General features: G+C 45.4%; 1 pseudogene; it reads left to right on the top strand.

The window, feature by feature from the left end:
- Positions 1-17,532: 17,532 nt before the first annotated feature.
- Positions 17,533-17,740, top strand: LOC141245065 (U2 spliceosomal RNA; annotated as a pseudogene).
- Positions 17,741-23,018: the final 5,278 nt, after the last annotated feature.

Raw genomic sequence — 23,018 nt, 5'->3', positions numbered from 1 at the left:
TAGAAGATCTGTGATACTGGACTTCTTACATAACCATTCTTTTGATATTATGTGTCTACAGGAGTGTGGTATAGAAGAACCCCTGGAAGACGCTGATTGGCCATATGGCCAGCATATCTGGTCTGGCTCTAGTGGGAATAAAAATGATGGAGTTGGGATAGTATTAAATAATAGAAATTTTGTTTTTGAATATTATAAGGTAATAGAGGTGGGTCGTTGCATCTCTGCAGTTGTGTGAGGGAGGGGGTGGAAAGTTAAAATTATAAATATTTATGGTCCTACAAAAAAAGAAGACAGGTTAAGTTTATTAGATAAATTATGTATAGAATTACCTGGTAGGATCCCTGTGATAGTAACAGGTGATTTTAACTGTGTAACTGAGGGGAAAGTTGATGCCTCAGGAAAAAGATTGGCAAACATTATTTCTGATTTTTTCTTTTTTGATGCTGCTGAGGTTTATTTGGGGAAGCCACCACCACCAACCTATAAAGCTGACAGGGGTGGGATAACATCTAGGATTGATAGGATGTTTTTTTCTAAAAATATAATATGTGATGGTTTTTCTCAATTTTCAGTTCCTTTTTCGGACCATGTGTGCCTGAAAGGTGAGTTTAGAGGGGATTTAAGGCGGGTGCATGGGAGAGGTGTGTGGAAATTGAATGTGAGTTTGCTTGAGGATGAGAGAATTGTGAATGATTTTAAGAAAAAATATAGTTGGTGTAAATCTCAAAAGAGTAAGTTTGAAAGTGTGTTGGTGTGGTGGGATTGGATGAAGTATGAAGTGCAAAAGTTTTTTCGTCGATGGGGCTATAAAAAGGCTGCCATGGTTAGGAGTCAATATAAAGATTTAATGATGAGGGTGGAATGGCTGGAGAAAATGAGGATGTGTGGTGTGGATGTGGATGATTTGTTAAGAAGTGCGAGAGAGGATTTGAAGAGGACTTTGGAGAGGAAGGGAAGGGAAATAATTTTTAGGTCAAAGGTGGTCCATCTTGATAAAGATGAAACGTGTTCAAGATATTTCTTTAAAAAAATAAATGGTAAGAAGGAGGGTATGGAGGAGATTTTTGATGTGGATGGTGTTTGTGTGAGTGGGGAGGATGTAATGAAGGAAGTGGTCACGTTTTATGCTGAGTTGTTTGGCAGGAAGTGGGTGGATGAGAGTTTGAAAGAAGAAGTGCTTAAGACTTTGGATTGTAAGGTGGATGAGGATGGATGTTCTGGTCTATGTGAGGCAGTGATTGAGGAGGAAGATAAGAAAGCGGTGTTTGGTGCAAGGAAAAATGTGACGCCTGGGAAGGATGGTTTGCCTGTGGAGCTATATGTTATGATTAGTGTTGAGCCACCCCCGTAGTGTTCGAGTTCGGTTCGGTTCGTCGAACACCGGGATGTTCGAGGAACTGTTCGTCGAACTGTTCGTCGAACACCTTAGAACACCGTCGAACACCGTTAAAACCAATGGCAGGCGAACAAAAACACATAGAAACACATAGAAAACACCTGCAAAGGTGTCCAAAAGCTGACAAACTGCTCAGAAGACACTCTCTTTAAAAAAGCCGGCCGGCAAATTCAGCAGCGGCATACACCGGTACCCGACAATTTAGACAAGAAGGAATAGAGCATCACACATAGATTAGATAGATAGAAACATGTCAGTCACACATATAAGAAGCACAGTGACAGTGTTGGTTACTGCACTTGTCATTTAGTGTAAAGGATTTATTAAAAAAAATATTAGTGTTTTCATGCACCGTCTCTTTAAAAAAGCCGGCCGGCAATTCAGCATCTGTACCCGACAATTTAGAACAGAAAGAATAGAGCTTCACACATAGATTAGATAGATAGAAACATGTCAGTCACATATATATGAAGTACAGTGATAGTGTTGCTTACTGTACTTGTCATTTAGTGTAAAGGATTTATTTAAAAAAATAATAGTGTTTTCATGCACTGTCTCTTTAAAAAAGCCGGCCGGCAATTCAGCAGCGGTACCCGACAATTTAGAACAGAAAGATAGAGCATCACACATAGATTAGATAGATAGAAACATGTCAGTCACATATATATGAAGTACAGTGATAGTGTTGGTTACTGTACTTGTCATTTAGTATTAAAATAAAGGATTTATTATTAAAAAAATTGGCGTGGGGTTCCCCTTAATTTTAGGCTCTAGCGGAGGTTAAGCAGACGGCTGGGGCAGATGTTTGAAGCCTGGGAAGGGGGTAATACCCACGGAGCTTCCCAGGCTACTAATATCAGCCCCCAGCTGAATACATAGCCTTTACTAGCTATTAAAATGGGGGACCCCCCAAAAAAAATGACGTGGGGTCCCCCCTAATTTAATAGCTAGCAAAGGCTAGGCAGACAGCTGGGGGCTGATATTAATAGCCCAGGAAGGGAGCCATGAATATTGGCCCCCTCCCAGGCTAGAAACACCAGCCGTCAGCCGCCCCAGAAATGGCGCATTCATAGGATGCGCCAATTCTGGCACTTAGCCTCGCTCTTCCACGCTGCCCTGGTGCGGTGGCAGGGGGTAATAGGGTTGGGGTTGATGTCAGCTTATAATGCCAGCTGACATCAAGCCCAGGTTAGTAATGGAGAGGCGTCTATAAGACACCCCCATTACTAACCCCATAGTCAAAGTTAAAAAAAACACAAACACCCAGAATAAAGTCCTTTAATTGAAATAAAGACACAATCCTTTATTGTTCTAAATTAAACCATACTTACCATCACGCCCATTCCAGCTGAAGCCAACGATCTCCTGCAATAAAAGAAAAATAATAAAGCAACCTCATCCTTACCTTTCCATGGTTCCCACGACAGCTTCAGCTCTGCTACATCGAGATGACAGGCTGGACCGCAGCAGAACGCTGCCATCCAGCCTGTCATCCCGCAGACACTGAGAAGCGCAGGCTTGCTTGCGCTGCTCAGCGTCTCTCTGTGACGACATCCAGATGAGCCGAGTTCATGTCCAATGAACTCGGCTCACCTCATGCACGTCACTGACAGCGTGGGAAAATTCTCACGCTGAAGCGCTGATTGCAGGAGAATTTTCCCACGCTGTCAGTGACGTGCAGTAGGTGAGCTGAGTTCATTGGACATGAGCTCACCTCATGCACATCACTGACAGCGTGGGAGAATTCTCCTGCACTCAGCACTTCAGCGTGAGAATTTTCCCACGCTGTCAGTGACGTGCATGAGGTGAGCCGAGTTCATTGGACATGACCTCGGCTCATCTGGATGCCGTCACAGCGAGACAGTGAGGAGCGCAAGCATGCCTGCGCTTCTCAGTGTCTGCGGGATGACAGACTGGATGGCAGCGTTCTGCTGCGGTCCAGCCAGTCATCTTGATGTAGCAGAGCTGAAGCTGTCGTGGGAACCATGGAAAGGTAAGGATGAGGTTGGTTTATTATTTTTCTTTTATTGCAGGAGATCGTTGGCTTCAGCTGGAATGGGCGTGATGGTAAGTATGGTTTAATTTAGAACAATAAAGAATTGTGTCTTTATTTCAATTAAAGGACTTTATTCTGGGTGTTGTGTTTTTTTTAAATACTTTACTAGAAATTCATGGCGGTCATGTCTAATACTGGCGTGACCCCATGAATTTTGGGCTTGGGGCCAGCTGATAATACCAAGCTAGCCCTAACCCCTTTATTACCCAGTGAGCCACCGCACCAGGGCCCTGGATGAGTTGGGTACAGCGCCAGAAGATGGCGCTTCTATGAACGCGCCATTTTCCGGGGTGGCTGCGGACTGCAATTTGTAGCGGGGGGGGCCCAGAAAGCTTGGGCCTCCCTGCGCTGCAGATTCCAGCCCCCAGCTGCCTAGTTGTACCTGGCTGGACACAAAAATAGGGCGAAGCCCCACGTACTTTTTTTTTAATTATTTCATGAAATTCATGAAATAATTTTAAAAAAATTGATGTTGGGCTTCGTCCTATATTTGTGTCCAGCCAGGTACAGCAGGCAGGAACGGGCTGCCCTCAACCACCAGCTGCCTATTTGTACCTGGCCGGACACAACAATATAGGGAAGGCCTTTTTTTCTTAATTATTTCATGAAATAATTTAAAGAAAATTGACGTGGGGCTTCGCCCTGTTTTTGTGTCCAGCCAGGTACAACTAGGCAGCTGGGGGCTGGAATCCGCAGCGCAGGGAGGCCCAAGCTTTCTGGGCCACCCCCGCTGCAAATTGCAGTCCGCAGCCACCCCGGAAAATGGCGCGTTCATAGAAGCGCCATCTTCTGGCGCTGTACCCAACTCATCCAGGGCCCTGATGCGGTGGCTCACTGGGTAATAAAGGGGTTAGGGCCAGCTTGGCATTATCAGCTGGCCCTAAGCCCGAAATTCATGGGGTCACGCCAATATTAGACATGACCACCATGAATTTCTAGTAAAGTATTTAAAAAAAACACAACACCCAGAAAAAAGTCCTTTAATTGAAATAAACACACAATTCTTTATTGTTCTAAATTAAACCATACTTACCATCATGCCCATTCCAGCTGAAGCCAACGATCTCCTGAAATAAAAGAAAAATAATAAAGCAACATCATCCTTACCTTTCCATGGTTCCCATGACAGCTTCAGCTCTGCTACATCGAGATGACAGGCTGGACCGCAGCAGAACGCTGCCATCCAGCCTGTCATCCCGCAGACACTGAGAAGCGCAGGCTTGCTTGCGCTCCACAGTGTCTCTCTGTGAGGGCATCCAGATGAGCCGAGTTAATGTCCAATGAACTCGGCTCACCTCATGCACGTCACTGACAGCGTGGGAAAATTCTCCTGCACTCAGCGCTTCAGCGTGGGAGAATTCTCACGCTGAAGCGCTGAGTGCAGGAGAATTCTCCCACGCTGTCAGTGACGTGCAGGAGGTGAGCTGAGTTCATTGGACATGAGCTCACCTTATGCACGTCACTGACAGCGTGGGAGAATTCTCCTGCACTCACCGCTTCAGCGTGAGAATTTTCCCACGCTGTCAGTGACGTGCATGAGGTGAGCCGAGTTCATTGGACATGAACTCGGCTCATCTGGATGTCGTCACAGAGAGACGCTGAGCAGCGCAAGCAAGCCTGCGCTTCTCAGTGTCTGCGGGTTGAGAGGCTGGATGGCAGCGTTCTGCTGCGGTCCAGCCTGTCATCTCGATGTAGCAGAGCTGAAGCTGTCGTGGGAACCATGGAAAGGTAAGGATGAGGTTGCTTTATTATTTTCCTTTTATTGCAGGAGATCGTTGGCTTCAGCTGGAATGGGCGTGACGGTAAGTATGGTTTAATTTAGAACAATAAAGGATTGTGTCTTTATTTCAATTAAAGGACTTTATTCTGGGTGTTTGTGTTTTTTTTAACTTTGACTATGGGGTTAGTAATGGGGGTGTCTTATAGACGCCTCTCCATTACTAACCTGGGCTTGATGTCAGCTGGCATTATAAGCTGACATCAACCCCAACCCTATTACCCCCTGCCACAGCACCAGGGCAGCGTGGAAGAGCGAGGCTAAGTGCCAGAATTGGCGCATCCTATGAATGCGCCATTTCTGGGGCGGCTGACGGCTGGTGTTTCTAGCCTGGGAGGGGGCCAATATTCATGGCTCCCTTCCTGGGCTATAAATATCAGCCCCCAGCTGTCTGCCTAGCCTTTGCTAGCTATTAAATTAGGGGGGACCCCACGTCATTTTTTTGGGGGGGTCCCCCATTTTAATAGCTAGTAAAGGCTATGTATTCAGCTGGGGGCTGATATTAGTAGCCTGGGAAGCTCCGTGGGTATTACCCCCTTCCCAGGCTTCAAACATCTGCCCCAGCCGTCTGCTTAACCTCCGCTAGAGCCTAAAATTAAGGGGAACCCCACGCCAATTTTTTTAATAATAAATCCTTTATTTTAATACTAAATGACAAGTACAGTAACCAACACTATCACTGTACTTCATATATATGTGACTGACATGTTTCTATCTATCTAATCTATGTGTGAAGCTCTATTCTGTCTGTTATAAATTGTCGGGTACCGCTGCTGAATTGCCTGCCGGCTTTTTTAAAGAGACGGTGCATGAAAACACTATTATTTTTTTTGATAAATCCTTTACGCTAAATGACAAGTACAGTAAGCAGCACTGTCACTGTACTTCATATATATGTGACTGACATGTTTCTATCTATCTAATCTATGTGTGATTCTCTATTCTTTCTATTCTAAATTGTCGGGTACCGCTGCTGAATTGCCGGCCGGCTTTTTTAAAGAGACGGTGCATGAAAACACTATTATTTTTTTTGATAAATCCTTTACGCTAAATGACAAGTACAGTAAGCAGCACTTTCACTGTACTTCGTATATATGTGGCTGACATGTTTATATCTATCTAATCTATGTGTGAAGCTCTATTCTTTCGGTTCTAAATTGTCGGGTACAGGTGTATGCCGTAGTGTTGAGCCACCCCCGTAGTGTTCGAGTTCGGTTCGGTTCGTCGAACACCCGTGTGTTCGCCGAACTGTTCGTCGAACTGTTCGTCGAACACCTTCGAACACCGTTAAAACCAATGGCAGGCAAACAAAAACACATAGAAACACATAGAAAACACCTTCAAAGGTGTCCAAAAGCTGACAAACTGCTCAGAAGACACAACTAACACATGGAAAAGTGACAAGTACATATAGTCATGCGAAAAGAAAAGAGGTGGAGGAGTAAAAGGAGGGGGAGACACAGATATAGGCATGTCATGCCCTTCTAAAATCCAAAAAGTGAGAAGCCGAGACGGCCAGTCCGCTCCTGCCCGTGCCACCTCCGTGTCGCCGGGTTTGTGCCAGAGCCGCGGTGAACCCTGACGGCCAGCCCCCCTCTCCCAATACTGGTGCCTGTCCGCTGGTGGGTCGAGAGAGCCCCCCTGTGGTGGAGGCAGCTCTAAGCTTTTTAATTTAAATTGTCCCTCTAATTTGAATGAATACACTTTAAATCCATTTACAAGGATCTATTGGAGGGCAAGTCTCATGCCAGCAGCCGCGTAATTCCAGCTCCAGTAGTGTCCACTAAAGCTGCTGCAGTTAAAAAGCTTTTATAAGGATCGAGCTCGGCTGTCCACCGCAAGGCATCCTAGTGCCAGTCCCAGCCCCTATGCCTTGGGGTGCCTCCTGATGCTCTTCACTAAGTATCCCGTGGTCCCGAAGCATTTCCTTTGAAAAAATTAAGTGTCCAAACTACAGGTGGTGTAGCTTGCTTAACAGCCGGGATAATCCGCTGACTAGCAGACACTGCTACTAGGCACAAAGTATTTCCTGGGCTAGATGCAGTTAAAAATTTGTAAGTAGATACTCTCGTTGGATGCTGAGAAAGCATTCCATAGAGTCTCCTGGCACGCCATATATGATTCTCTTAAAAAGCTTGGGGTAGGGGTCTAGGGGACCCTTTTATAGCCAAAATCACGGCCCTGTATCACAATACGTCACCTAGGCTGAAGATAAATGGAACTGTAGCACCGAGGGCTCGGTTGCTACAGACGTATTGCACCTCACCCAGAGGTGTGATATCTCACTCTCAGATAAGGATGGAGTGTGGATCAGGACCCGACACCTGCATGCATTACACCACATTGCCGTGGGGCAGGGCGACCAATATGCCCCTGAGATGGGCACGACAGTCCCTGTCCCTGGCTGGAGTGGGGGGAGGGAACACTGAGGAAGGGGAACCCTGCAGTGCAGGAGCAGGGAGGAAGCAGTTCCTGGGTGCATTGAGAAGGGAGTATAAAAGGTGGGCACCATCTTAGTTCAGTGCAGAGAAGTCTGAGCAGAGGTGGCAGGGAGCAGGGGCTCTGCATGAGCTCTGCTCCGGAGGCGGGCCTAGTAACAGAGGCCCAGGCCTGCAAGAGGGAGAAGGAAGGAAGAGGAGCGGAGAAGGCTCCAGGAACGAGGAATGAAGGGATCCCAGGGGTGCGGACGGGCGAGTCGCCACCGCACGCCCGAATCCACCTGCGTGGAGGGGTCAGGCCAAAGGGGGAGACCGGTCCCCGAACTAGTGGAGGCAGGAAACGACCCTCAGCTAGAAACCGGAGGCTCTGACATTTTATGTGGCGCAGCCCCTTGCTCCACCCGCTAGGAAGGCACCACATAGGGTCAGGGAAACTGGCGCCAAGTTTACCAAGAGGAGGCCCGAGGCAGCCGGACAGAAGTGTTGGTAAGAAAGGCCAGACAAAGGACACACAAAGGGGGTCCTGTGAAGCGCTCCAAAGTTATCTGGGAGTTGTCTGAGCCCCTCACCTGGTGAGCACAGTACGATGTGGGCAGCCGTTACCTGCAGACGTGGTCTGGATAATAAGAACTGTGAGTAAAGGCCCTGAACTGCATCACTGACTCCGTGTCGTTACTGCTGCTGCCCTGCACCATCACCCCCATCCTCCGCATACACTGCCCTGAGGCTATACTCCTCCCGTGGGGAGTTATGCTACGCTCTGCTGCACCCACAACACCAGCCTTAGCGGTCTGCCCTGTAGCGGCGGTTCACTCTGACCGCAATCCACGGGTGGCGTAGTCGGACATTTAAACATCAAAACCACATAAATAGTTCCGCCACTGGTTTGACCGCCCTGAGCCACGGAACCGGATCGCCGCCACGAAGACTACAACCACCAGCATCCACCAAAAAGGGTCCGGCTCCGGGTGTCCCAAGGCCCAGGGGGTGCGTCAGAACATTTTCATCACCTTTCACAATCACCAATGGGACAAGGCAGGGATGTCCTCTGTCCTCTCTCTTATACATCCTAGTGACGGAGCACCTGCTCTCATCAATTCGCCATAACCCCAATATTAGGTGGATTGAGGTGGGAGGCACCGAGTACAAGTGCTCTCTATTTGCTGATGATGTCCTAGTATATATCACTCAATCACATATATCCATCCCTGCTGTTATGGCTGAAATAGATCACTTTGTTACATGGTAAAATTTTAAAATCAATGCAGCGAAGTCTGAGGCCCTCGATGTCTCCCTCCCTAAATCCATATAGGATTCCATCCAGTCCAACTTTCCCTTTGCCTGGCCCTCACAGGGTATCAAATACTTAGGAATTCCTATTCATAGAGACCTCTCCCATCTATGTTATCTTAATTTTGGGCCCTTTATTGAACAATTCCATACAGACCACGGTTGGCAAGTTAGAACTGTAAGATTCACTACGTGAACCACTGGTGTTTTGTGGAAAAGCACATGTAAGATTCTGCAACAGTCTCTGCTGATACTCCTGCATGCGTGCATCCCTTTCTATGGCAGGAATAATTTCTGCAAATTTACTTTTGTACCGGGGATCTAACAGTGTGGCAACCCAGTAGTCAGGATTATTTCTAATTCTCACAATTCGAGGGTCATGTTGCAGGTAGTGCAGCAAGAAGGCACTCATGTGTGTTGCGCATCCAGGAGCACCAAGTCCCTGTTGTGTTGGTGGCGAGGTAACAATCATGCTTCCTTCCTCTGTCCTCTCCCCCCAACCTCGCACAACAGAAATGTGATCAAGGTCTCCCTCATCTGATGAGTCTTCCATCAGTTCGTCCTCCACTTCTTCCTGGGCTCCTGCACCTTCCTCACTAGTTTGGCTGCTACCATGCGCCCTGGTAAAATCATCTCCCCCACCCTCACATGCCTGCCGCCCTGGTGCTGCCGACCGTCTGGACCTTGCAGATGTTAGCCCTTCCGCATACAACTCCTCCTCCTCTACTTCCTCCACCTCCTCTTGTGCCACCACCTGACTCCGAATTCTGTTTAACATGTGCTCCAGCATGTAAATCACCGGAATAGTCATGCTGATAATGGCATCGTCAGCACTAAACATCTTCGTCGCCATTTCAAAACTGTGCAGAAGGGTGCATAGGTCCCTGATCTGAGACCACTCCTCCAGCGTGATTTGCCCCACCTCTGAATCTCGTTGGCCCAGGCTATACGTCAGAACGTATTGCACCAGGGCTTGTCGGTGCTGCCACAGTCGCTGCAACATGTGCAGAGTTGAATTCCACCGGGTAGGCACATCGCATTTTAGCCGGTGAAGTGGCAGGCCCAACGACTTCTGTAGAGATGTAAGTCGCTGAGCTGCGGGATGCGAACGGCGGAAGTGAGCACACAGTGACCGTGCCCTCTGCAGAAGGCCATCTAGTCTGGGATAGTGGGCTAAAAATTGCTGGACAACCAGGTTCAACACGTGAGCCATACAAGGCACGTGTGTGACATTGCCCCGGCGAAGGGCCGCACCCAGGTTTGCAGCATTGTCGCACACGGCCTTCCCTGGTTTCAGGTCCAGTGGAGACAACCATTCATGAAATTGGTTCTCCAGAGCTGACCACAACTCCTCAGCTGTGTGACTCACATTTCCCAGACATTTCAATGTAAAAACCGCCTGATGACGTTGAGCCCTACTGCCAGCATAGTAAGGAGGTGTGCAGGATCCCTTCTGCGCAGTTAGAAAGCTTGTGGCATGACCAGACAGGCTTTGGGTGCAGGTGGAAGACCGAGAGGAGGTTGAGGAGGCAGAAGCAGTGGAGGAAAAATTACATAAAGAGGATTGACGCACAACTCGTGGGGACGGCAAGACTTGGACAGCAGCCCCTTGTCCTGCTGTCACCATAGTTACCCAGTGCCCAGTCAGCGACATGTAACGCCCCTGTCCATGCCTACTCGTCCAAGTGTCTGTGGTGAAATGCACCCTGTCACACACAGAGTTTCTCAAAGAAGCGGTGATGTTGTGTGCGACATGCTGGTGGAGCGCAGGCACACCTTTCTTTGAGAAGTAGTGCCGACTGGGCATCTGGTACTGGGGCACTGCGACGGACATAAGGTCTCGAAAATCCTCTGTGTCCACCAGGCGGAAAGGCAGCATTTCTGTAGCCAAGAGCTTGCAGATGGTGAAATTCAACCTCTTAGCTTTCTCATGGCTAGGAGGAAATGGTCTTTTACTTGTCCACATCTGAGGGACCGAGGGCTGGCTATTGTGCTTAGACGGGGTTGATAAGGGTGTCCCCGGCAAACTGCCGGTCTGTGAGGAAGATGCAGGCGGACATGTTAGGTTGCCTTGATCCAAAGGTGGTGCTATCGATGTCGGACAGCGCTCAAGACCAGCTGGTGTTACCACCTCCAAAGAAAATGATGACCTGCCAATCACGCTGGCTGTTGCGGGTAAAGAGGTGGCAGGTCTGCGCCCCAAAACAGGTGTGACTGCTGTCCCCCCAGTCACAGAGGATGAAGAGGCCGCGGATGCACAAGATATGGCAGACGGTGGTTGGCCCGGCCGGCTAGACCGCATTGTAGCACACTGAGCTTCCCACTGCAACTTATGCTTCATGTCCATGTGCCGGTTCATGCATGAAGTACTCAAACTATGTATTTTTTGGCCTCTACTTAGCTTTTGCTGACAAATGTTACAGATAACACGAGTTGGGTCATCTTTATCGATCTGAAAAAATGCCCAGGCTATGCAAGGCGTAGCACCCATGCGACCTGAAGAGCCACCACGACTTGTGGTGAGAGGCAGAGTTGTGTTTGAGGATGCAGTTGTTGACGTGCTTCCAGTACTACGTCTCTGTCCAGGAAGGCGCAACCTGACCTCGTCGTCACTAGCATCTTCCTCCACCTCCTCTGCTGACCTCATCTCTTGGCTGACTGTGGGTTGACAGTAAGTGGGATCTCCGAACTCATCATCATCACCCTGTGCGTTATCACACCCGTCGTCCTCAGAGCCAACCTGTTCCTGCCCTGACAAAAAACTAAAGTTGTCGCTCCAATCAGGTATTTGAGTCTTATCATCGTCTTCCTCATTGTCTCCACCAACAGGAGTTACAGTTTGGGAATGAGGGTCTACATTATGGTCAGAACCTTCTGCGTCTGGTCCTGGATCCGACTCATAAAGATTCTGGGCATCAGTGCAGATCATTTCCTCGTCTGGATTCACAGAAGCGCTGGAGTCGACCTCTGATTCCCAGGCTATAGTATGAGTAAACAGCTCTGCAGACTCAACCATCTGTTCTACCTCATACTCAGACGGGCAGCTGGAGATTTGGGAGCTGTGAGGAAGCAAGTGCGATTTGGGTGACACCTTTGAGGACTGGAGTATTTGTGATGTTGAAGTTGATGTGGAGGAGAGCCCACTTAAAGGAGCACTTGATATCCGTTGAAGCACCTGCTGTTTTTGTGCCTCATCTGGAATTTGTAGCGATTGGCGTGGCCGTAAGAAAGGGATCTTATCACATTGTCCGCTAAAAGAAGTAGACATTTTAGTTTGGCTGGAAGATGGTCTTTCTTCTGCACCTACCCCACGGACACAACCTTTTTTCCCTTTCCCAACACGCCTATTCCCCTTTCCACCAGCAGCAGGCCTTTTTCCACTCATTTTGGTGGTTAACTAATTCACAACTCTGGAGTTGTTTGCACAAAAAAACAATGGATGGTAACCGAGCAGAGCTGAGTGGCCAAACTGTGGTATTAGGCCAAAACTATTGGCTGGGTTAGATGCAGAAAAAAATTATTTTTAATTTGCAACCTGATGGAGGTCAGTATAGATGGACTAATAGACCAAGTCCCACACACCGCTAGAAGCCCAAATATTTTTTCAGAGCTAGATGCAGAAATTTTTTTTATTCAATTTGCAACCTGATGGAGGTCAGTATAGATGGACTAATAGACCAAGTCCCACACACTGCTAGAAGCCCAAATATTTTTTCAGAGCTAGATGCAGAAAAAAATTATTTTTAATTTGCAACCTGATGGAGGTCAGTATAGATGGACTAATAGACCAAGTCCCACACACCGCTAGAAGCCCAAATATTTTTTCAGAGCTAGATGCAGAAAAAAATTATTTTTAATTTGCAACCTGATGGAGGTCAGTATAGATGGACTAATAGACCAAGTCCCACACACTGCTAGAAGCCCAAATATTTTTTCAGAGCTAGATGCAGAAAAAAATTATTTTTAATTTGCAACCTGATGGAGGTCAGTATAGATGGACTAATAGACCAAGTCCCACACACCGCTAGAAGCCCAAATATTTTTTCAGAGCTAGATGCAGAAAAAAATTATATTCAATTTGCAACCTGCTGGAGGTCAGTATAGAAGGACTAATAGAACAAGTCCCACACACTGCTAGAAGCCCAAATATTTTTTCAGAGCTAAATGAAGAAAAAAATTATTTTTAATTTGCAACCTGATGGAGGTCAGTATAGATGGACTAATAGACCAAGTCCCACACACTGCTAGAAGCCCAAATATTTTTTCAGAGCTAGATGCAGAAAAAAATTATTTTTAATTTGCAACCTGATGGAGGTCAGTATAGATGGACTAATAGACCAAGTCCCACACACTGCTAGAAGCCCAAATATTTTTTCAGAGCTAGATGCAGAAAAAAATTATTTTTAATTTGCAACCTGATGGAGGTCAGTATAGATGGACTAATAGACCAAGTCCCACACACCGCTAGAAAACCAAATATTTTTTCAGAGCTAGATGCAGAAAAAAATTATATTCAATTTGCAACCTGCTGGACGTCAGTATAGAAGGACTAATAGAACAAGTCCCACACACTGCTAGAAGCCCAAATATTTTTTCAGAGCTAGATGCAGAAAAAAATTATTTTTAATTTGCAACCTGATGGAGGTCAGTATAGATGGACTAATAGAACAAGTCCCACACGCTGCTAGAAGCCCAAATATTTTTTCAGAGATAAATGAAGAAAAAAATTATTTTTAATTTGCAACCTGATGGAGGTCAGTATAGATGGACTAATAGACCAAGTCCCACACACTGCTAGAAGCCCAAATATTTTTTCAGAGCTAGATGCAGAAAAAAATTATTTTTAATTTGCAACCTGATGGAGGTCAGTATAGATGGACTAATAGACCAAGTCCCACACACCGCTAGAAGCCCAAATATTTTTTCAGAGCTAGATGCAGAAAAAAATTATATTCAATTTGCAACCTGCTGGAGGTCAGTATAGAAGGACTAATAGAACAAGTCCCACACACTGCTAGAAGCCCAAATATTTTTTCAGAGCTAAATGAAGAAAGAAATTATTTTTAATTTGCAACCTGATGGAGGTCAGTATAGATGGACTAATAGACCAAGTCCCACACACTGCTAGAAGCCCAAATATTTTTTCAGAGCTAGATGCAGAAAAAAATTATATTCAGTTTGCAACCTGATGGAGGTCAGTATAGATGGACTAATAGAATGATGCTATGCCCAAAAGATTTTACTTCACTAGGTGCAGTAAAAAAATTGGTATTCTATACACAGGTGGTATATCTTGCAACACAGATAGGCTACTCCACTGACTAACACACTCTGCAATAGGCCAAAAAGGATTAGCTTTGCTAGATTCAGCCAAATGCTGTGAAAAAAACTTGCACAGCACTGGCACAGACCTGCCTGGCAAAAACTGATAGGAACTGATGTAACCTAGTCCTGAAAAGGACTCCAATTACAATTAGTCTTTACTCCCACAATCTATCTATTTAAGAGCACAGACCTGCCTGATAAAAGTCGTAGGAAATGCTGTAACCTAGTCCTTAAAAGGACTGCAATCACAACTATTCCCTACTCCCAAGCTATCTGTATATTTGTGCGAAAATTGGCTTGAAATTAACAAGGTATAGCGCACACAGCAACAGCGGTGCCGTCTAACACGCAGCTGCAGCAGTGAGAAAATGGTGGCGACGGGGAAAATGGCTTGGTCTTATAGGGCAAGGACATGTGACATACACTGCCAATCACACATGCCCTTGCTTGTGTGAAAAAAAGCACTTCGCTCCGTGTGTGCGCTGCTGATAGGCTGACAGATTGCACCTCCCCACTGCAAATGCGGGAAAGAGAAAAAAAAATGGAGATCTTCATTGTTCCTGCAGAGATCCATCCCCTGCCCCTCCCCCCGCCCGGCTGTACACTCAAACTGCGTATTAACATTAATTTTCATCATTACTGAGAAAAAATCCAGTTATGGTTTTGGTGCACGAACAGTTATCGAACATAACCTCGAACAGCCGAATTTTTCTCAAATTGTTCGTGTTCGCCGACCGGCTCGAACACCGCCCAAAACAGCTCGAATTTGAGATTGGCGAACAGTTCGAGTAGAACAACGCTCATCTCTAGTATGCCGCTGCTGAATTGCCGGCTTTTCATGTTTCACTGTTGGCACTGTTCCCATCGATTTGGGCAATCACTGTAATGCCACAACCACCATGGCTGTGGCATTACAGTGAGTGGCAGACAATCCCTGCATGATTGGTGCTCTAAATAGCGCCAGACATGCAGGACACGCTTTTGGTGCACGAACAGTTATCGAACATAACCTCGAACAGCCGAATTTTTTGCAAATCGTTCGGGTTCGTCGAACAACTCGAACACCGCCCAAAACAGCTCGAATTTGAGATTGGCGAACAGTTCTAGTCGAACACCGCTCATCTCTAGTTATGATGTGGGAAGTGATGGGTATGGATTTAGTGGAAGAGTGTCAGTTTATGTGGGAGAATGGGATGCTTGCGGGTTCAATGAAGGAGGGAGTGGTGGTCTTAATCCATAAGAAAGGGGATAAAAGGTGTTTGAGTAATTGGAGGCCAATTACGCTTCTGAACGCCGATTACAAGGTATTCAGTAAAATTTTGGCGTGTCGGATGCGTGTGGTTGTAGCTGATGTGATTGGTAAAGATCAAGTGTGTGCAGTGCCTGGTAGATGTATGACGGATAATCTGTGTCTTTTAAGAGATGTGTTGTGGGATTGTAAAGTAAGAAAGCAGAAGTGTATGGTGATGGCTGTTGACTTTGAAAAGGCGTTTGATCGCGTGTCTCATGTGTTTCTATTTGAGGTTTTGCGTAGAATGGGTTTTCCGGAGAAATTTGTGCGTGCCGTGAGAGGATTGTATGGGGAGGTGGTGAGTGAATTTCTGGTGAATGGGTTTTTGAGTGAGAAAGTGTGTATTAGGTCTGGTGTGAGGCAAGGTTGTCCCATGTCACCGGTATTATTTGTGTGTGTGATTGAGCCACTGCTGTGTATGATTCGGAAAGAGAAAGTGGTGCGTGGTTTGTTAGTGCCAGGGAGTGGTGGAATGACTGTGAAAGTCTTAGGATATATGGATGATGTAGTAGTGGTGAGTGAGAGTGTGGCCTCTATGGAGAGAGTAAAATTGTTGTTGAATTTTTTTTGTGGCGCGTCAGCGTTTCGTGTGAATTGGAACAAATGCATGTTTAAATGTTTTGGTGACAATAGGATTAAGATGGATGGTGTGGCTGGTGTGGATGGTGCAATTAAAGTGTTGGGAGTTTTTTTTAATGATGATTTGAAAGGTTATGAGAGTTGGGATGAATGTGGTGAGCGGATTGTGCGGAAGATGAATTTTTGGAAGTTACGTTCTTTGTCTTTGGTAGGGAAGGTTCTTATTATTAAGGCTGTTATTCTCCCTATTTTGCTTTATGTTTCTTGTATTTTTCCAGTGCCCTATAGGAAAATTAAAAAAGTGGAGAAACTATTTTTTGTGTTTTTTTGGGGCAGTAGGATGGAAAGACTTAAGAGAGAGATTTTGTTTAAGCAATATTTGTATGGGGGACTGAAGTTTCCGAATATTGAAGTGTTTCTAACATTGCATTTTATTAAGACTACGGTCATTTTGATTGGGAAGAATAATAAAGGGGCATTTATGTGTAAGTATTTGGCTGGATGGATGCTGTATGGTCTGAATTGGGTGAAGCGTGATAAGAATGTGCCTGTTGCTTTTAAGTGTCCTGAGTGGTATGGTTTGATTGAGAAGTTTGTGAGGAAGAATGATTTGTTAGCAGTTGCAATGAAAGACTTTATGTTGGTTAAGAAGGTGATGGGGAAGATGTGTGTGAATGAGTGTGAGAGTAATGTGGTGGGATTGCGTTCTATGGAAGTTGCGCGGGTATGGAAGAAGTTAAGCATTCAAGGTGTGTCGAATAGACAGCGAGATATAGTATGGATGGGCCTTCATAATATTTTGCCAGTGAGGGATTTTCAGAAGAAAAGAGATCTCATAAGATCTGCAGTATGTCCAAGGGATGGTTGTGGAGCGAATGACACGGTGAGGCACCTTATGTGGGATTGTAATTTTGCGTATGATGTGTGGAAAGGTGTGGGTGGACTGTGTAAAGGGGTTGCTGGTGTGAAGTTTATTGATTGGAGAGTGACTATGTTTGGTTTTGGTGCTAGTCGTCGTGGCCTAGAAAGGATGATGTGGTTTATTATGGTGTGTGTGCAGGAGAGCTTGTGGGATGTGAGAAATTTGTGTGTGTTTAAAAGAGTAAATTTAACAGTAAATGATTGTATTAGGTTGATCTTAGCAAGACTATATGTAATCTATTTGTGGGATACAAGAGAAGGTGGTGGTGGTGGAACAGATTCTGAAGGTGTGTGGAAATACCTTAAGTGGCAGGATATGGTTAAATACCGTTGATATTTTTTCTGGAAATTTCTCTGGCATAGGATTACTTGTTTGTATTTTTGTTGAATAATACTTTAATAAAGAAGCCACAATGATGTTTATGAAGTGGCAGTATAACTTATGACGAAGTCTGGTTAACTGTTTGCTTATATCTAAACCTGAGTGGTTTTAAAAAAAAAAAAAAAAAAATCTGTTCTTATCAGTTTAATATCTGATACGTCCCCTATCTGGGGACCATATATTAAATGGATTTTTAGAACAGGGAGATGGAAAAAGAGCTTGCTCTGTCCACTCCACGCATTGACCTGGTATTGCAGTATCTCCAGGACCGGTGCACCCCTTCTTTAATGCAGTTTCTAAAATCAGAAAGAATTGAATTCAATGTTTTTTGTTCATTTTGTTTGTTTGTCGGATTTTGGGATGGACTCTTTGGCTTTGCTTTTCTTCTCCTCATTGGATTTTTCATGTTCAAAGTTGCAGAAGCCAGATGACAAGCTCATTTTGGTTCAACTTCAGCAACTGTGCATTGCATTGCCATGTAATGTAATGCAATGCTATCTATCTAGCTCTCCCTCTTTACTTCCTTTTGGATAAACAGACATATTAGGCAAGCATTTTGGAGCTTTCACCTAAATAACTACAGGTGGTGAGATAAGCTGCACAATATAATTGACCTTTCAGTATATTGTTGCACACACACCATCTATTTAGCAAATGCCCTTGTTATCAACAGCAGCCTTTTAAACTCACCTGAGCTAACAGGTATGTGCGCTGGTTACTCTGCTGCGCTTAAAATTTCTTTTTTGGTTTGCTACAATGCCTTTTCTGAAATGTCTCCCTCTGCTGGAACACTGACTTCTTTCATTTAATGCCTGCAGACTATAAAAGAGAACCCAACCCAAAAAGTTTGGTTGATTAGTATGTGGCATTCTGTTAAACTGTTGCTTATGGCGGTCTCTGTGAGCTTCTCAGTGACATTCAGCCAGCCAGGTATCCTGCCTGCAGTAGATGGAATGTGGCAATGGAACGCTGGCTGCGCGTGTCATAATAGGCTCTGAGCCTTTATATACCTGCGCACAGCAGCAGCCACCTTCAGTCTGCTGCTGGACAGCCAGCAGCAGCAGGAGAGGTAAGTAATCAGCAGCCCTCCTGCTAAGGGTAGACAGCTGCTCGTTCCACCCCACCCCCCGCCTTAATTGGTTCTCCTCCCTTCCAACGGTGTTGAGGCGGGTGGGAACAGCAGGGGGTGAGGGTGCTGTGTTTAAAGAGGTGGAGTTATGCAGATGTAAAACGCGTGGATTGCAGCAGCAGCAAGCCGAAAAGTGCAGGCATGTAAGGGATCTAGAGGTTGACAACATGTCTTCTTAACGGGAGTCCAGGAGCTCATCTCCACAAATGGACTTTTCAGGATCCTTGGGTGGCTCCGTAGTTCGAAACCAATTCTGGTTATCGCTTCTCGGCCTTTTGGCTAGGATCAGGTGCAGTGATCTAACGGTTGCTGCCTTGGTCTCGGCTAGGAGGTGCCTGGGGTACCCGACTTGTTGGCCTTGGGGGATCGCTCTCTCTTAACGGAGGGAGCTTCACCCCCTTGCAGTTATTGGCAGGTCGGCTTAGTCCCCGGACAACGGGGAGCGATCGCGTCTTGTCTTCGGGGCGACCCGAGGAAATAAGGGCGTTTTCCTTTGCTGAGCTTTATCGCTTAGTGGGCTGTGCAAGTTCTTGTGGTACCCCTCCCTCGGTCTTGGGTTTGTTCCTGCTTTTGTGGGATTCATTCCCTTGTTACTATTGGGGGAGGGCTTAGTCCCTGAGGTCCGAAAATGCCTTTTTCTTTTGGATTTGCGATGGGGGAGACTCCACTGTGACAGTCCTTTAGAATCATGGTGGATGAATGCCAGCGCCATGAGAAGAATCTGCAGTACATCGTGCATGAGATTCTTTTTGGGTTCTTCCACCTGGAGCGAGATAAGATCCTGTGTCTTTACGATCAGGAATTCCGTGGGCGATATACCATTTCCTTTATGGCTAAATCATGCTGTGATAATATCCATGCAGCACTGATGGTTGCGGACAAGGACGATGAGAGACTGAACGGGCTGAGCTTTGACTTCCTGTACGGTGAAGAGGAAGTACCCTTGGTGATCTTCATGTACAGCCAATTCGTCTCTGAGGGCGATATCGAAACCTTTTTGAAGCGTTACTGCAAGTCAGTGCGCTTCTCACATGATATCCTCAACTCCCAGCGCTTCTGGAATGGGAAGAGGAAATACCTGGTGAAGTTCCATCCAGATCAGAGCGGCATTGGTGGTCTTCACCACCCGCCTGCTAATTTTGCCATTGGTAATGTCAGGGGATTCCTACGCTACCCAGGAATGCCCCTTCAATGCCGGAATTGTCATGAATATGGGCATACACGAGAAAATTGTACAAGGGCTCATGTAGTCTTTTGCAACAAGTGCGGTACACCTCCGCTACGTGTGACTCTGAGATCGTATGTAACCTATGTGGGAAGGCAGGTCATGCCTTCAGGAATTGTCCGAGCAAAAAGTCAAAAACATATGACATGTTTAAATCAGGTCAACTGACTATCCAAGAATACTTCGGAGGGAGTATTACTACACCTGCCCCTGGACCTGGGTTGGCGCACGCTGATGGGTCCGGACCAAATCCTTCAACGGCTCCGCCAGAGGGCACGCTGGTAGTTCCACAGAAGGACGGTCGTAGGGGATCCATAAGATTAACCGAGGGTTCGCTCTCTGTGGAATTGATCGATGTTCTGGCTCTAGATGTTGCCGTATCTCAGAGTCAAGAGGAAGGGTCCTCATCCAGCATGAATGCACCACCGGCATTATGTGGAACTGAGGAGACCTCTAGTACCCCGATTAAGCAAGCACCCAGATTCGCCACACCATCATCGGTGATCTTGGGTAAGGGCAAAAAGGGTACGCTCCTTAATCGATCAACCAGTGTGTCGGAAAGAGAGACCTCTAGGGCGCGAAGTAAAAAGGACCCGGCTAAGACCCAGTCGAGCCCTGGTCCTCAAACCAGAAGTCGCAGTAGTTCCGTGACCAGAGCAGAGGACAAGACGACACAGAGGGATGACACCCGTTCCATAGACCAGACCGCCATGAGGACTGCAGATGCACAGGACTTGGAAAAGATGGACAGCTCCCAGCCTCTGAAAAGGCAACGGGAGGACGTAAAGCAACCTGATATCCAAAGAAAACACGGATGTCGAGGTCCAGATGAGGAGCCAAAAGTGGATGATGCCTTTTTGCCTGCTTCAGATCCCGGTAATATTAAACAAATCCTGACCCTGGAGATGCGGAGGAGGAGGTGCCGTGTATTGACTTCTTCCCATCTTCAGATCCTGATTCTTCTTAATGTCTGTTCCTCTTAAAATCTCCTCACTAAATGTGAGGTCCCTAAAGAGCCCTACACGTAGGGCTGCTTTATTTTCTTATTTAGAGACATTGGACTTTGATTTCTGCTTTCTACAAGAATGTGGTATACAGAGTCATTTAAATTATAAGGACTTAAAAGAAGACTGGAAACTGGGCGCTTCTGTGTGGTCCGGTGCTAACGACTGTCGTGCTGCCGGAGTTGGACTACTTTGCCGTGGACATTCTACCATCATTCAATCTGTGACTGAAATTATACCTGGCAGAGCTATTTTAATACATCTTGTTTTTAATGGACTTTCTTTACGTTTATTAAATGTGTACGCTCCTCCTGGGAAGCAGGAAAGGGCGGATTTACTTGAAATATTGCCATTATTTTGTGTTGGGTCAATCCCCCTGCTAGTGGGAGGAGATTTTAATTGTTTACGTGATGGGGAATCCCGGCAGGGTGGGGATGTGAATCGTAAAGACCGTACCTCCTATTTGTTGAAAAGTTTAATTGATGATTTTAGATTACAGGACTGCTGGAAGGAACTCTTGCCGGCGGATCCAGGTGTTACATGGTCCAATGGAAGAGTTTCTTCTAGAATTGATTTCATATTTGCTTCTACTGCCTTTAAACCTTGTAAATGTTTTCTTTTATCTAATTTATTCTCTGATCATAACGTTTTATCTGTGTTTTTAGAGTTAGCAGGGGAACAAAATACCTCAAGAGGCCCATGGAGATTAAATACAACTCTCCTAGAGGATATTGATATTCAAAAGAGGTTTGTGCAGGCCTACCAGTGCTGGCAATCAAAGAGAGACCCCCGCGCCTCGATGCTGGATTGGTGGGAGAGCATTAAACCTAAGATTAAATTATTTTTTATTAAGGCAGGGAAAATGAAAGCAAAAAAGAAAAAGCAGTGGTTTTATGTTTTTAATATGAGATTACAAGTACTCTTTAAACTAAAAGAAGTTGGTATTGATGTGGATGATGATATTGCAAATCTTAAATCTGAAATAAAAAATGCTCTTAATGAAAAAGGAAAACAAATAATTTTTAACTCCCATGTACAGCACCTGGAGGAAGGAGAGAAATGCTCTCGATTCTTCTTCAAAAAGGTAATGGGGAGGAGGGACGCAATCCTAAATCTTGAAGGTGAAAATGATATTAAGGGTATGTTAGGAAAAGCTTTTAATTTTTATCAACTTCTTTTTAACACTAAAGTTATAGATCCATCCTTTTTAGAGTATGCTATTAATTCCCTTGATTTTAAGTTAGATATTTTAGACCAGGGTGTTTTATCTAGGGATCTCACCAGTGAGGAACTTTTACAGATTTTTAAAAGTTTCTCCAGTGGGAAAGCCCCTGGGGAAGACGGTCTACCGATTGAGTTTTATCTGACTTTTTGGGGAATTTTAAAGAACGATATGTTTTTATTGTTTAAAGAAGCTTTTAATACTAATAAATTACCCCCATCTTGGAGGAGAGGTCTGGTATCTTTAATATATAAAAAAGGGGATAGGAGCCAACTTAAAAACTGGCGGCCTATTACGCTTTTAAACCTTGATTATAAAATTTTAGCTAAACTTATTGCAGTCCGTTTAAAACCCTTTATAGCCAAATTAATTCACCCTCACCAGGTATGTGGTGTTCCCGGAAGAACCATAGCTGAGTCCCTCAACATAATTAGGGATACCATATGGTATTCAAAAGAGAGAAGTCAAAACCTTGCTATTTTATCCTTAGACTTTGAAAAAGCTTTTGACAGGGTATCGCATGAATTTCTTTTTATGGTTCTTAAAAAAATGGCATTTCCAGAGAACATTTTAACCCGCATTATGCTTTTATATCATTCTTGTTTTAGTCAAATTTCTGTAAATGGGTTTTTAACGAAGGGGGTTCCTCTATTATCAGGGGTGAAACAAGGGTGCCCTCTCTCACCACTGCTCTTTATCTGTGTTATGGAACCACTATTAACCATACTGAGAAAAGATAAAGTAATTAAAGGGGTACCTATTCCCGGGAGTAGGGGTATGCAACTTAAAGCCCTAAGTTACATGGATGATGTTACCATACTATGTCCAGATTCCACATCTCTGAGGAGGGTATTGAGAAACACACAATTTTTCTGTGAAGCCTCAGGTTTTAAATTAAATATAGATAAATGTGACTGTTTTAATGTGGGGGGATGGGACTCCTCTTTGACCCCTGGGATAGTGATACAGAAAAATCACAT

This window comes from Phyllobates terribilis, unplaced genomic scaffold (assembly GCF_046119375.1).
Source record: "Phyllobates terribilis strain yellow unplaced genomic scaffold, ASM4611937v1 Scaffold_1748__1_contigs__length_216518, whole genome shotgun sequence".
NCBI lineage: Eukaryota > Metazoa > Chordata > Amphibia > Anura > Dendrobatidae > Phyllobates > Phyllobates terribilis.
This window is presented reverse-complemented; position numbering and strand designations above follow the sequence as displayed.